The following is a 15,726-nucleotide window of genomic DNA, read 5'->3' as shown; positions in this document are numbered from 1 at the left end:
TAATGTGCAACCAAGCAAAGGTTATTTCTCACTCTTCATCTGTTTCTAGTGAGGTTATATTGTTGTTTTTCTGCATTGTGTTTTTGCATTATCTTAATAAATGATTAGTTGTGAGATATTATTTCCCTTTAAAACATATGACAGCAAAACAAGTTTTTAATAAAGTGCTTTGAAAAAGCAACAAACTGAAAAAACCCTGGACAATAGCTCAAATTGGTAATGAACTGAATATGCCTCTAATTATATTGAATTTACAAGTAATAGGATGAAGCAACATTAGAAATTACTTCTGACTGAAATTCAGTGCCTTAAGGCTGAGAAGGTTTCTCTCAAACTTCCAGAGACTGAATAAAATTGCTGTATCAGTATTTGTTTCAAATATCTGTCACTTCAAATCTCAAAATGAAGGACGGTGGGCTAAACCTTCCTGAAAACATATACTCCAATAAATGTGTGACAAAAACTAAGTGTTTTCTCAAGGCAAGATTTATTTTTGGACTTCAGTTTACCCAGTACATGCAACATTTGGTGTGAGTTGGTCTGGCTGTATACAGTAGCAGGCTCAGTGCACATTTAAAGCTGCATTTTTAAACTTGTATTCAGCGGTGTCAATCTAGATGAGGCTCATCATAGGACTCAATCTCTGTGTCCCATGTCAGCAATTTAGGACTCAATCTTAATCTTTGTATGAAGTCATTGTGTATCAAATGTGTAAATAATTAATGTGCTGTGTATGGAAGCACTATCAGATTAATTCCTTTAATAAGAAAAATCCATAGATTATTAAATAGAGGTTGGTCAGCAAAGTGACCTTTTATCTTTTTTTTTTTTTTTCAGTGACCTTGAATTAAATCCAGCACTAGCCAGAATGACCATTAATCATTTTAATCAGATTGCTGAGTGAATTACCAAGTGAAGTCAGTTGAGTCATCTCAGTTTACTTTCTGCAGGGAAGAGGCACTGGGTTTGTATCACAAAACAACACAATAGGCCCATGATTGGTTTCTGCAGGTCAAGGCTGATAGGTATTTGTGGAGCAGCTTGGACCTTGTCTTTCTGCAGTGCTCTTGAATCCACTGCAGATAATTAAAGGATTTTTTCTCCCAGCATGGGTAACCTCAGGTTTTGTGCCATAAATAGATTTTCAAATGTCTTACAGCTAAAAGTATGGGGAAAGGATTTGTTTGCAGGTCGAGCAGTGTAAACAAGACGGTCTCACAGTTTCCTCTGGAGTTTGAATATGTTTGTATACTTCAGAGAAGGAAAATACAGGTTTCACTCCTACCTCTGTGGCTGCTGCTACTCAGCTGCTACTAGCACGCTGTGAATGAAAACACAACAGGAGAGAAAATATTAAAAGACATTTAAAAACTTGTCAGACCAGCTATTACGTTAAGTAACATTCACTATAACCTCAGCTTCATGGATCAGCTTTCCTGATGAGATCACAGCAGGTTAATGCAGGAGAGAGGCAGAACCAGAATCCAAGTCAGAAATGGAGAAGTCCATCATAACAAGGTACAGCAGAGAGTTTCTAACACAGTGAAGCTATGTTCATCAGATATATATCACTTCTTCCATGCTGAGGACAATATTTTGGCAGTACTACAGAGGATGAAAAGGATGATTTGTACAATTAATCACAGTCAGTATCTTGATTCTTGTGTGGTGTGAATGATGAAAAATTAAAAGTGTTTTCAGGATCTCTCTTTTTGGGACTACAGCTTATTGGTTCAAGCTAGAATGTGCCACTCCTGTGAAATCCAAGATCTCTTGTCAGAGAAAACTGCTGACTCAAAAAAGAAAAATGCTAGCAGGAATAGCAAAACTGCTGCCCAAGAATCATGTATCTGTGGTAACATTTTTCACAAAACATAGGCAGGAAAGCAGTTCTCTTATCACTTCCAAAGTGCTTCCAAACTCTCTAAGAAAATATTACAGCATCTGTTTTATAGGCTTTATCTACAGCAGAAATGAACTGCCACCTTCCTGCTGACATCTCTCGTGCCTTCAAGGCTGCATTCCCCTTTCCCAACTCTTCCAGGTGACAAACCTTTGGGCTTGTGCAGTGGTGTGGTGATGCATCAGTCCTGTAAGAACAACACGTGTGGGGACTGGTTGATATGATTTATCCTCAGCTTACCAGGTTTCACCTATCTGAGCTGTCACCTCATGTTTCACCACCAACACATCTGCATGTCAAGCATTTGTGTAGCGTTGGGCACCCACAACTGTAACCTGAACAGAAAAGGGGGTGCTATTGCACGAAGGACATGATGGTTGAGTGTGCTGCCTTGTCTAGGAAAGGACCCTGAGGAAACTTTATGAGACACACACTAGTAGAATCTCTCAAAAATGTTTTCTAACAACAGTCATAGGTATTTTTTACAGGAAGTGTTTATACTAATTGCAGTGTGGGTTTTTTTCCCATTTTTTAAGTACCTAACCCTCCCACAGGCCTATGAGTTTTCTTTCTCATTTCAAAATGAAAGCTTTTAAGATAATTTCTCCTTATCTTCTGATGTTCATCCCATCTTAAAAGGATTTCATCTCACCATATCTTGTAAGAACAACTTTTTCTTGTTGCCTTTCTTTGCCATCCTGACTGTCACCTCAGCAACAGTGATAACTCACATCCTACACCTGTTACAAACATCACCCAAACATCACCAAAGAGTGTTGTGAGGAATAAAGGATTCTGGCTGACACAAAATTATTTAAAAGCCACCTCAAATAGCCATACACTACCTCTGTGTGGCCACAGGGCAATCTGTGGTAGGGCTGTTTCCCATCTCTGCTGAACTGGGCACAACAGAGACCCAAAATTCTGTAGCTATGTTCTGTCAGTGAAGGCACTTCCTTATCTTTTTTGAAGTCAAGATGAAATGGAAGTAGGACACACAAATCAGGCAAAAGACCTATCAGAGGAGAAGAATGGAGTGGAGTCACAAGTTTGACAAAAGCAGGGAGAAGCTGGATAAGTCAGCCTATAGCCCCACTCTGGGAAAGAAGATGCTCTCTCTGCTCATTGGGTAGCAATGGGTGAGCTTCGAAAGATGAACTGCTGGGGATGGGTACAGGGCTCCAGGCTCCTGCTCTTACAAGGGTCACTGGACCAAGGGCTTGAACTCCCTAAGAGTGTTCAGGGACCATGAGCGGTTTGCATTCCTGGAAACTCCATGGATTTGTTAGAGGTAAGTGATGGGACAGCGCTGACCTAGTCTGTCCCCAATCTTTTCCTCTTTATATGTAAACACAAAAGGTCCAGGCACTGGCAGGCTGTTAATCACAAACCCAACTGCATCTGAACTGGGTGTGCAGATTCATGTTGCTACATCCATATAACACGGGTTTATAGTGCCTCTTTCTCTGTATGAGTGCCACATGCAGTGCAGTGTGACGTTAAGTGTGTTTAGTTATAATTCAGCATGGTGATGCAAGCCAAATTAGTAACCTGTTTTCTGGTAGCCATTTAATAACAGTCGCAGATGGCCCAAGGAAACCCCCACTTGTACCAAAGACAATTTAACATACACAGATGTGTTCATCTACACAGAAACTTCAAAGGAGGCATTTTCATAAGTATGTTCTGCTTGTTGCCTTTCTACTGGCATTTGTTAGTGCTTCCTGCAATGCTTGGTTTAGTCAGGGTCTTGTCTTCATGGGCTGAATGAAGGGTCAGGCACAGTGAAGGGCTCTTCTTCTACTTCTTGCTAAAATCATTAGTCCAGATCAATTTTATATTTCCATATTCCTTTAACACAGAAATGTTCTTAGAAATGTTCTTAGAAAGCATCAGCTGGATCACCACACTGCCTTTTATAGACCAGGCTATTGCTTCATCATTTGCTATAAATTAGGAGACATTTCAAAAAGTGCATGCAAACCTAAACAATCATTTTGGTGCACTTTTCTCTGAGAGTATTGTTTTTAGCTAGATACATGATCTATATTTAAAATATATGAAATGAAGGTATACTTAATGTTCAAAGTGATATATTATAAAGATAGAAGAAGGTGAACTCGTGATATATTACAAGCCTTTCATACCATGAAATAACTATTGCCTATTATTTTACTCCTGACATTTTTATTTTTAGGGGAATTTCAGTTGATTTGTATTGCTGACACCACTGATATGTTGTTTCCAGTGACCTTACATCCAAAATCAGTAGGGTGTGACATTTGATGGCCCAGATAAAAAACATTAATAGTAGAAGAGAGGGCTTATTTTCCTGCTCATAAATTAAGTTTAAATAACGCAGAATTTATTTTTAACTCTCCAGTACTTTTTACTGTCTACCTAATAAATGTATTCATTACTGGGAGCTTAACTCAGGTTTTCTTAGGGAAGCAGTTTACTAAGATCCTTTTGTACAGCCTTGGCTTTCTTGTCAAGAAAGGCAGTGTTTGGTACGAAGCACTGCTTTCCACACACAAAAGGAGATGGCTCCCACGCAGCAAATAAAAAGGTATATAGTGGCAGCAGCAACATTTGGTGTGATGAACAGTAACAGAGTCAGATTCAGAGAAGTTTGCAGAATCTTTGTAGAGGCTGATACAAGTACTAAATTCATAATATAAATATTAGTGTAACCTACCCTGTAGGCTTATCACATTTCTTCACAGTCTTGCCTGCACAAATCTCTGCAAATGTTCTCTTGATGAATTCTTCATGAATGCCTGTGAACAGCACACCATTCTGGTGTATGTTTCTCCACTTTGAAAATATTCAAAGAGCATGATCTCCAGATGCAACTTGAAAAAGAGAGAGAAATTCACTGATCAGAACAGCTACTGTCAGTCCTTGGGACACAGACACCTCTATGTAAAGGAGAAGCATGGCTGATGCCTCAGCAAAAACTTTAAAAACCCTGGGAAAACACCCTTCTTGCTCCTCTCTGATCTGCAACATTTTTGAACATGACAAATTGTTATTGGATTGTTTTGAGAACTTTTATAACAGCAAGAGGAGAGTTATCACCATATATAGGCTCTTAAAAGACAAGATGGGTTTCTGCAGCACAGGGTTATACTTTGTGTTCCCTCCTGTCATTTTTTATTGCACAAGTCTGTTTAGGAAACCACTGCATCTCTTTCACTGTCTGTGGATGGTGATACAGCATCTGTTTGCATAGCTTAGTCCTGAAGGCACTGACAACAAAAAAGACTCATGGAACTTTTTTCTCTTCAGAAAGTTCTTGTTGGAGTTTCTGATGCAATCCACTCACTGAAGAAAAAACCAAGCTCTCTGGCTTGCTCCTTTCCAAGAGAAGAAGGGACCAGATTACTTTGCCTGATTGAAGATGCTTTCTATTTTCTTTCTGTTGAACAAATGCCATCTGTAACTTCTGTGTGGGTGGAAAAGCACAGGACATTTTGGATATGAGCATGTGAATGAATCTTCCCCTGTGAAAAGTCTTATTACATTCAAATTTTATTTCATTACCCTAAATGGACTCAGGTCCAGCCTCACAGCCCTGGTGTGTGGGTGGAATTTGCCTCCCCCATTTTCCAGGCATGATTCTTGTTACAGCAAGACAAGGCAGCATCACTGCTAAAAATGACTGTTAGAAATTTTAACTTTGTCTTTTGGTTTCTCCATTTTTAAGATGAACTCAGTTCATATTTTCTTCTGCAGTCAACAGGATTATTTCTTGAGAGTTTTATTTTGGATATTTGGGGGTGGAGGGGAGGGTTGGAATGATTTAAGCTGATTCCTGAGTAATATCTTGATCCCAAAATCAGAGTCTTAAATGAAAAGACCTGAAATGGCATGAGTTGGCAGTGCTCAAGCTCTATAAGAGCTATTTGAATGTAGAGATTTGTATGTCTTCTTTGACTGAAACTTTTTATACAAATTGGAACCTACTGATTTCATCAACCTACATAGTTGACTCACTGAAGAGAACCAGGTCCCATGAATTCACATTTGGTCAGTACTTTTCAAAAAATTTCCTATATGAAATAATCAGTCAAAGAGTCAATAAACCCACTGTTGTTTTCTTTTACAATGAATTCTCCTAGGCTCATGCTGCTGCTGACCTGGTACAGGAGTCATGTATCAAATGGCTATGTGTGAGAAAAAGGAAGGAATTTCAGATCATCCTGTAGGCCTCTCCTGCAGAGAACTGAGGAAGTGGAAGTGGCCTTCAGCTGGTCCAAGTAGGGCATGGAGGCTTTTGTCTCCTCCACCTGGACATTCCTCACAACTTATTGCGCAACTAATGGTAGAGTGGGAGGATCCCAAGGCACATCTGTTCCCCTTGTCACCTCTTGTCAATGATTCATCCCCCCCAAAGGGTATGTCTACTCTCCATGGGGCAGGGGGAAGATGTAAGGCCCCTATTCCTGATGCCATGGGTGTATGGGGCAAACTGCTAAAATAGCTTTTTGTCTTCCCCTCTGTCTAACCTCAAGAGTCAAGGGATTTCATGGACACCAACCTACCCTAAAGCTGGGAATTGTTCTTTATTTCTCCTTCACAGTCCCTTGCTGGAAGTGCATATGAGGTTTTAGAGGGCATTTGGATTGTTGGATACACATGGGGATTTCTGTGGAGCTAGTGGGAAAAGGATGCAACCAGCAGAGCAGCACTTCCATAAAGTGACAGACTGGTACAGGAGTCACTTTGAGACCACTCTGCTCCTAGTGAGATCTCCAGTCTGCCTCAAAAGAAGGAAGTCCATTATGGGAACAGAGATGCCCCAGCCCTAGGGCATGACAGAACCCTCTTCCCTCTCTCCTCTCAGACACAGGGCAAAGCTGCCCTGCTATAGAGCTGATCCAGCCTTGGGACATGACCTGTGGCCTGAAGAAACCCGGGCCAGCCAAAGCTCCTAATGACAGCTGCTCTTCCTATTCTGGGATGCTTGTGTCTGCTACAAATGGAAATAGGGAGGTGAAGTAGAGGTCATGTAGGAAAATGGCATCACTGGCATTCCTTAAAAGATGTAGCCCAGGTCCTGTCTTGCTTTGAACAAGAGGTCTCAATGTATCACTCTCTCTTCAGCTGCTTTGGTGATCTTGGAAGGGTTTTCCTAGCAGTTGTACTTGTCAATTTTTCACAGTTCACATGAGTTTCTATGTCTGGAAGTCAATATGCCAACCACTAATATATAGCATGCTTTTACCGTGAATTCATGAAGTATCTCTGCAATTAAATTTCCCTGTTAATGACATGATTTATTAATGAAACAAGGTTCATCCTGAAGCTCTTGAAAATGAAAATAGAGTCGATTCCCCCTCACAGTGTCATAAAGCTCACATTAGATACAGATTTTGAATGACATTTTAAAAGGCTGCCAAGCCAAGGAACCTAGAGGGGAGAATCAGGATTTGCCCTTTTCCAGACACCTCACACAAAGCAATTAGAGAAGACAGGTCAACAGCAAGAATCCCTACCCCAAAGCAGAAAAAACCTGAACCCAATGCCAGATAAAGCAAAAAACCAGATAAGGAAAATCACAGGAGTCTTCTATTGTTTTGTATCCTCTCAGTTAGAAGCAATATAGTGCTGAGATGTAAAAGCTTTTGTGTGCAAGTTGAAAGTTTCTTGGAGAAGGCTAAAGAATAGCACTGCAGTATGTGCCACAGAAGCTGTGCCTGAGGCATGCAGTGTATAAAAAGCATTAGTATGGGGCTCAGATGATGGTCTGCTGGCCTTTTCCATTCATTTGTGGCAGGTGACCTCCAAAAAAGACCTTGGGATAAATAACAACTGAGCCAATCAAACAAAGTAACTGCTACCTCAGTCATACCTGTAAAGTTCACTTTATGTTAATGGACTCCATATGGTTGCAGAAGTTCTCTGCCTATTTGCTGTATAAGCTGTTGGTTTCATTTGTTGGACTTTGTTTCTATTTTTTTTTTCTCTAATAAAATGCTCTAAATATTTGCTGTTGGAGGAGAACAACGCTATGGGAGGCTCTGAAGTGATATTCATAAGAACTGTGAGCACTGACTAATTGATTAACCAAGAGTTCTTGAAGAGAATGATTTGATTAGGGTAATTTATAGAGATTGTATCTTTTGTCATCATTTGTCTTTGAAAACATAGAAGAAAACTGCTTCCAAGTGCATGTAGCCGCTGGCATGAGAGATGGTGTGTGCTACATCATCAGTTACAGCAGACTGCTCAATTTTGTACCTTTCCAGCAAGTCAAATATCCAATAACAACACACACACACGCACGCACACGCACGCTCCAGCTCTTTGCAGCCCAAACTTTTCCAACATGTGCTTAGAAAAATATTTGGGGTTGTTCACGGCTCTGCTCTCTGTAGCATAAACATTTATTTAAATGGGGCTGTCTTTTCAGTAATGAAGAATGAAGGAAAAACAATGGTCTGATTTTGACAAATTAACTTGTGATTTGGAGAGTCAGTGAAGCAGGGAAGAGACATTCCTAACTATACTAATTAAATGAGCTTGCAACATTTATTTTAATGCAATGGAACCAGCCATATGAAGATGAACATTTTAATTTATTTTGTGGTGACATTATGAAAAATTTCTCTGCTGCAGATTATCTACAAAAACAAATCTCATCAGCACCTAGGTTTGTGCATGAAATTTACATCTCTCACATAAGTTTGACCTTCCCCAGTGAAAACAAATGGAATGTGCTAAGTTAAAAAGTTTCTGCAAAGGTTGTCTTCCCATTGATGCGGTGGTTTATGTTCAAATTACCTCTGTGAAAAACACATCCATTTTTCATGGCACAGTGTAGATGAAAAATTCTGAATCCTTTCTAAGGGGAATGCAAATATAGCTCATTAGTTCAAAAACATTTTTCATGAACGACTGCTGAGTATTTTCAGGCAGATGAGAATGTGCAGTTTCAGCCAAGAATGAGCACCACATGTCCTACTAATTGTTTTTTAAACTTGTTGCTTCCCTCTATGGCATTCAATAAGTCTAGAAACTGTGAAGATTCCTGGAGAAAAGAAATTATAGCTATCCTCACTTACAGCATATACTGGGTCTTTTCAATATACTGTGCAGTATGAGAAAAAAAATAGGAGCATTAGCTTTCAGATATTGTTATATTCAGGCACATGACATTTCTCTCCTTGGAGTTTTTTCAGGTTTCAGTAATGAGTAGGAATATTATTTATGGGGTGCCATCAACAAAGAGAGTGTTGTCCTAAGGTTCATATCAGTGATGATGTTAGGGAGCTGCTGTCAGTAGGAGCTGCAGTTCATTGAGTTTTGGGGTTTTAACTAGGTTGAGCAGCAGTAACATATTTTCACTGTTTTAAATTACTCTAAAGAAGGTGCTTATGCCAGGATTTTCCTCTCTTCTGCAGGCCTTCCAAAGGTTTGCTGTGAGATGGCCTTAAAAAGAAGATTTGAGCAACAAATCAGGCTGCCAGTCTTGAGCCTGAAAGCTGGAACAGATAAAAACAAGGAAAAAAAAAAAAAGACGCTCTTTAGAAATTATTTGATTTCAGGGCCTGGTCACCTGTTGAATATCTCATGTTTCTGAGTGGTGATCCTCCATGTGCCATGTGCACCCACCAGCTCCTCCTCACCACTGTGGTGGAGGGTGACTCTCCATGGGCCATTCTGCAGCCAGGGCCATCTTAAGAGCTCAGACAGGTCTTTACCTGGGTCACCTGGGCTCAGGAGGTGAACTGCCCCTGTCAGCTCCAGTCACGTTAAAACAATCAGGGCATTCTTTGGCTGAGATTCTCTTCACATGGATAAATCCGCAGGCCTCAGTCTCAGCCACAGACAGTGCACACACCTCCTCTGTTTTCCAAAGTTCATGCTGCTTAACAGACCCTAGACATCTATCTTTTATCTTGGCCCTTTTTCTGTTCTCTTCAGAGTGTGAGATCAGCTTTTAAGACTAGTTATAAAGAGAATAAAGCCAATTGTCATGAACTAGGGCTTCCTACAGCTCATCTCTCCCCTTCTTTCTGCCTCTTGCATGGCATCCATGGACTCTTGGGATGTGCCTCCTGGCACATGGGACTCTTCCCCATCGAGGAATCCACAGGCCCTGGCAAACTGTGAATCATTTTGCCCACATGTAAGTTGCAACCACATCTGGACTGGGCTGTGGAGATCTGCCCATGCACAGAAAAGCTCAGAATGTTATGAGTGCAGTCTTTCACCCAGCTGAAACTGTGGAGGGTTGTTAGACAGGAAAGGGGTTATTACTGAAAACTGAATTGGAATTTAACTGTAACACTCATGTTAACGAAGTATGTGAGCCTTAATGACAGTCAAGTATGGAATCTTAAGCCAGCCAATGGTGAAAATCCTGTTGCCCAAGACCACAACCCTGATTTTCACCTGAAAAGCATTCCTGTGCTCCCTAAGTGTTTGCTAAACTCTTGCTCATAACTCTTTTTCCAAGATGAATAACTGCCAGGTACTGAGAAACAACACGGTCCTGTGCATTGTTGATGCTCTGATGATAGATGTCATGCAAGCACTGTTTTCTTGACTCACTGTATCAGTCCCTGCTTTGCTCTTTAGGTCTGCCTTTTTTGGTTACCAGCCTTAGAAAGGATTCTCCTATAATAATTTCAAGTGTCAAAGCTTCTTCACCAGAACAAAAATATCCTCCCAGGAAGGTCATCTCCAGGAGGAGACAAGGACTGCAGACTGTCAGGACTGCCACAGCACTGTAGCACTCAGTAACTCTGCCTCTAAAAATCACTGGGCAATAATTATACCCAGAGATAACCAAGCAACCACACTGTGCATTGACCCCAACAGAAGAGTTAGCTGAAGAAACAAACCTTCAAGATATTTAAAGCCACACAAAAAATGCCAGTGTATCATCTGACCGGGCAGAGAAAAGTAGCTTCTTCCTGTGTGATGGAATTGTTGGATTGAGGATATTTTGCTGGTCTTGAAATATGGAAGCATTTTATTATCACTGAGATGTACTCATCTCTCCTAAAAGAGTCAACAGCGAAGTTCCTACTCACAAAACTGAAGTTTCCAACCATGCTGACATTCAGCTAAAACCACCAAAGCACTGAAAAGGTCTTATAGTACCAAATTTATCCACAGAGGTACTTTCATGAAACTATGACTCCACAGCAGTAGATCTGTTCCATGTTTTCCAGCACGATGCTTACAAGTGATAAAAACTGCTGTCATTCTTCTCATGATGAAAGAAAAAGATGATGCATTTATACAAAAGCTGGCACATAGACCTTCAAAAAGGAACTTTTGTCAATTTGCTTTTGACTCCAAAGTAATGTACAAAAAGTCATTGCTCTTTCTGAGCTCATATATATCTTACATTTCTCTTGAGGAATCATTTCTCTTCATTCAACTTTTTACTCTCTTTAGGCAACCAGATTAATGTTCTGTGCCTGGACTGGGTGCTTTTCTGACGTTCAAGCTGTGAAGATAGCAGCTCATACAGTGGCAGGAATCCATCCAAGTGGGAAGTGGCTTTATTTCTCACCAGTCTTCCTGACTCCTCTAGAAACCACATTTCTACCCCTTATATTTGTCTCCTCTTCCCCTTTTCCTTCTCTGATTGTAATTATCCTTTAGCTAATAAGCATCCAATAATATTACTGTTGCTTTCTGCCATCTATAAAGAACAGCCAGGTGCTTTCATCCTGATAAATATTTATTTTAGACTGAAGCAAACAAGGAACAGCCCAGTGAAGCTTTCTGGTGAGAGATTAATCTATGTGTTCCTCTCCTGCAGGAGCTGCAGCCCACTGTTCCTGTGGAAGATGCTAACCAGTCACAAACTGGAAAACAGAATTTCCCCAGCCACCCTCCTTGGTGATCCCTGCCGGCACAGCTAGCAAATGGACACTGTGGCCAGGATGCCAGGGATTGTCAAGGACTTCCAGCAGCAGCCCACCCAGGGCCAAGCAGAAATTAGAAGAGTGTGAAGCTTCTATTCTCTGGTGGCAAATCTCTGAAAACCTCCACTTATAATTCTGGTGTTGCCAGTTCTAGCTTTTTTTTTTTGAACTTAGGTGACCAGGAGCAAGCTTCTGCTGAAGTTAAACTGGCTGTAAATCCCTATTCTGCTCCAGATGTCAAACTGAGACAGCACTGGCTTCATGGCTGGCTAATGGAAAGTGCTGTTCTGATCTTGGTGGGTGGCTTAGACATCCTTCTGGGCCTGGCTGCAGCTCCTGCCTTTTCACACTCCTGATGCTTTGACTTCTGCTAATTGTGGAATGGCTCTACTATCAGCCTGCAAGATTTTTTTTCCATGAGATGCTAGTCTTTGGATAGCAGGAATGCTACAAATGAAAGTTAACAGGCAGATATGATAATGAATGCTCCCCCTCTCTCTTTCTCTTTGTCTCTCTGTCCTTTAATGCAGAATGAGTTTGCAGGAGATTAATTTTATGTAAAGTTTTACATTTCATGTTGTGATCAGCATTTTTTTTCTCTTGGTTGGCTCTGAGAAAACATATATTCAAGTTTGGGAATTCATCATGTCTGATTAATGATGTGTATATAGAGCTTCCTGTATCATCTTCCTTCTTTTGGTCTTTTTTATTCAGTTGTTTGCTGTACTCCAACCCTGCGGATAGATGGTTCCGCAGTGATAAATGTAAAGTTTGCATAAGCCATGTAACAGCAGGACAGCCTATTATCACTGTACATTTTCCATGGCTGTGCAAACCTCTGTAGGCTATTTTATTGCTAATAGATCCACAGAGAAACAGTAGTGATTTTATGACTCTTTTTAAAATGGAAATTCATGTTTGAGAAATACAACTGGGAGGAAACAGATGTAAACCACTTAAGCATTTGCAGAAAATTGAGATGCACACTCTTATTTACAGACCCACATCGCCTCCATCGTTTTATTTTCAAAATTAAAATAAGCAATCTGTTTGCCATGGGAAATGAGGAACTGTAAACTTGTTGTTTTTCCTTTACAAAGCAATGGCCAGCGTCACTGTCTCTGTGCTTAATGGCATTAGAGAAAAGGGATGACAAGTCTCCCCCTCTAGATTTTATTGTCTATAACACATTCTCTTTGTAATCTGTGTAAGAGGTATGCAAGCGGGAAAGATTTTAGCATAACCATGCGTCTGAGTTCCCATTATGTTATAAAAGATAAAATGATTGCCCAACCTATTACAAGGTTTTACCAAAGTATTAAAGGCTATCGGAAAATTGATTTTAAAACTTTAATAGCAAACAGTTGCACAGCATTTACACCCATGCCGGAGTGTTCATGTGCTTACTGCCTACACCAGCAGAAAATATTTATTTCTTCTTGCATGCTGGTTTAGATTACTATTTTGAGAGCCAAACACCCCACTGGAAAATTATTATAAAATACCTTTATACATTCTTTTTGAACTTATGAAATCACATGCCATAAAAAGGGACAGCATTTAACACTTTGGAGTTACAATAATATTTCACACTGATCTACACATGGAGTCTGGAGCTGCACACCCTCTTACTCATTTCTTAAGAAAAAGATATATAGTTTACAAATAACTAACCAGAGACATAGAGCTTTACAGATTCTCGGATCTATGTCATGGATTGCTGAGGCCTGAAGGTTGGGAGAGAACCCAGGCAGTCAGTCAGTCAGTCAGTCAGTCAGTCAGTCAGTCAGTCAGTCAGTCAGTCCTCTACTTCTCAGTAGTCACCACCAATGACATATTTTTTCAGCCATGTATTTCTGAGTAATAGCTTATTTTCCAGGAAAGCAAGGGGGCTGCATTGTTAAAGTACCTAAAAGCACATACAATAGACTATTATATCTAAAGTAGGCCACTGAGAAATGTAAAAAACTCTACTTTCAAAAAACTTTTTATATGAGGAATGTGAAAAAGCAAAAAAACCCTTAAGCATCAACTGGTAATTGGAGAGAGAAAATGCCCTCCTCTAAGGTACTGGCCTGCTGAATGCTACATCAGAGCTGTGTCTCATAGGAAACTATCTTAGCAATGTCCTGTGACAGACAGGTGTATACCTGCAATAGCACTTCCCTACAACAGCTCCATGCACTGGGAGGCAGGAACTGCATTTGCCTCCACAGTTCCTTGCAAAAAAGCTGGCCTCAGAGCTCAGATGAAGGCAGATCCTTCTCTGCAGCTACTCTCGTAGTCACCTGGATACTGTTTTCTTCAGACAGCCCTGAAGTTGCAACGAAGCTGCTTGGAAGAAGGCAGAGGACATCACTGAGATGCCCCACTTGCTCATCCTCCTCTGCCATAAGAAGAAGAAGAAAAGGAGAGGAGGGCTGGTTTTTTTAAGGTCAAAGCCATCAGTGTGCCTGGATCTTGTCAACAGAGCTTGGAGGCTGGAGAGGGTGGGAGCAGAAAGGGAGAGCAGAGCTGGTGGTGTGAAATGCCCAAGGAGTGATGCTCTCAGAGAGCACACTGAGGAGAAAGAAAAATCAGGTGTCAGGAAAGAATGGCCTGGGGAAGTAGGGAAGCAAAACAGCTGGGATGGAAGAACTCCCATAAAGAACAGAGCCAGACACTAATTCTACTTTTGGGAGAAAAGACTAAGATACATATTGCATCAAAGAGAGCTAAGAACACAGACTGCCTTCCCTAATGTTATTCTTCCATGCAAGTGGTTTCCATAGTGATGTTGCTTGATTGCAACTGAGAGAGGAGATGGCCACAAGGCAATCTCTTCTAGGATGCTGTTCACACCATGGAAAAGCACAAGACTTCAAATCACTTTGAGAAAAAAGCCTGCACTGTAGTTGCTCAGTCCCCAAAATGTGTCCGGAAGGAAGAAGGTTGGATAGCCCTTTCCTCCCCGAGGGCAGAGTGAGGAGACTTTCCCTCTCCATCCTGGAGAGCCTGCAGAAAGCAAAACCTCTCACTGACCTTGTTACATCTGCCACCATCAGACCTACTGCTTCCTAGCCCCTGGGAAACCAACCAGAAAATGTGCTTCAGCCCTCCAGGCCACCATGAACACGGCCAGGAGTGACACTGGTAGGCTGAAAAAGCTGAAGAAATTTCACACAAAAATTGAAGTGAAAGAATTCTTTCTTATTCTCTCCTACACTTCACTCAACACTGATTAGTACATTAAAGAGCTTTATTGAACCCTGGCAGTTAAATGGAAAGCTTTCTTGTTGTAGCACTGAAAGAAGGGACAGATTTTCCAACAGCTGTCTAATATCTCTGTCAACATGGAAATGAAATAGATTTAAGGATCTCAGAAAAGCATCCGAACATTTAGTGCCCAGTAATAATGCATTCCAATTTCCACTTGCAGAAACTGGAATTACTCTCAGTCTGTTCTACCAGCTTTATAAATAAACATCAGGCACAACTTTATTTTTAGAAAGAAAAAAATAATCTAAAAGCAGGCTACTAGCTGACCATCTCTTTATTAACCCAGCCACAGAGACACAGTGTTTGAAAAATGCTAGTGGGAACCCATATGTCATGTCCAGGCCCTTGGGGATAAAAAGGGTAACAATAAATAGCCAAATAAGAGAATAAATGAGAGTAGATTTCAGTGGGATTTGTGAAACACACCGGAACCCTTCAGATCTGTGTACAACAGTGCTCAGATCAATGAACAAAGTAAAAAACATCACAGTGTTTCCATCCTCCAGCTGCACACAGCACTCCTTGTTCTTAGATCAAGGCACTGTGATAAAGAAAGATCAAGCAAACGTAGCCTGAGGACCTGTGAACAGATGTCAGCTGCTTTCTTTGGTCCAGTCCAGCCTGCTACAGTTCATATCTTAAAACCAACAACAAGATTAAGCAATTATTCCC

At 40.8% G+C, this 15,726-nt stretch overlaps 1 long non-coding RNA gene across 1 annotated transcript in view; it reads left to right on the top strand.

The window, feature by feature from the left end:
- The window catches only part of LOC136567634 (uncharacterized), a 39,517-nt gene extending 27,146 nt beyond the window's left edge, over positions 1 to 12,371 (top strand). Inside the window, exon 2 of the long non-coding RNA XR_010785141.1 lies at positions 11,691 to 12,371. This is a non-coding gene — a long non-coding RNA (uncharacterized lncRNA). The remainder of the gene's footprint in view (positions 1 to 11,690) is intronic.
- Positions 12,372 to 15,726: the final 3,355 nt, after the last annotated feature.

Source organism: Molothrus aeneus, chromosome 1, assembly GCF_037042795.1.
Source record: "Molothrus aeneus isolate 106 chromosome 1, BPBGC_Maene_1.0, whole genome shotgun sequence".
Lineage (NCBI taxonomy): Eukaryota > Metazoa > Chordata > Aves > Passeriformes > Icteridae > Molothrus > Molothrus aeneus.
The sequence above is the reverse complement of the archived record's forward strand: the minus strand, read 5'-3'. Positions and strand labels throughout refer to the sequence as shown.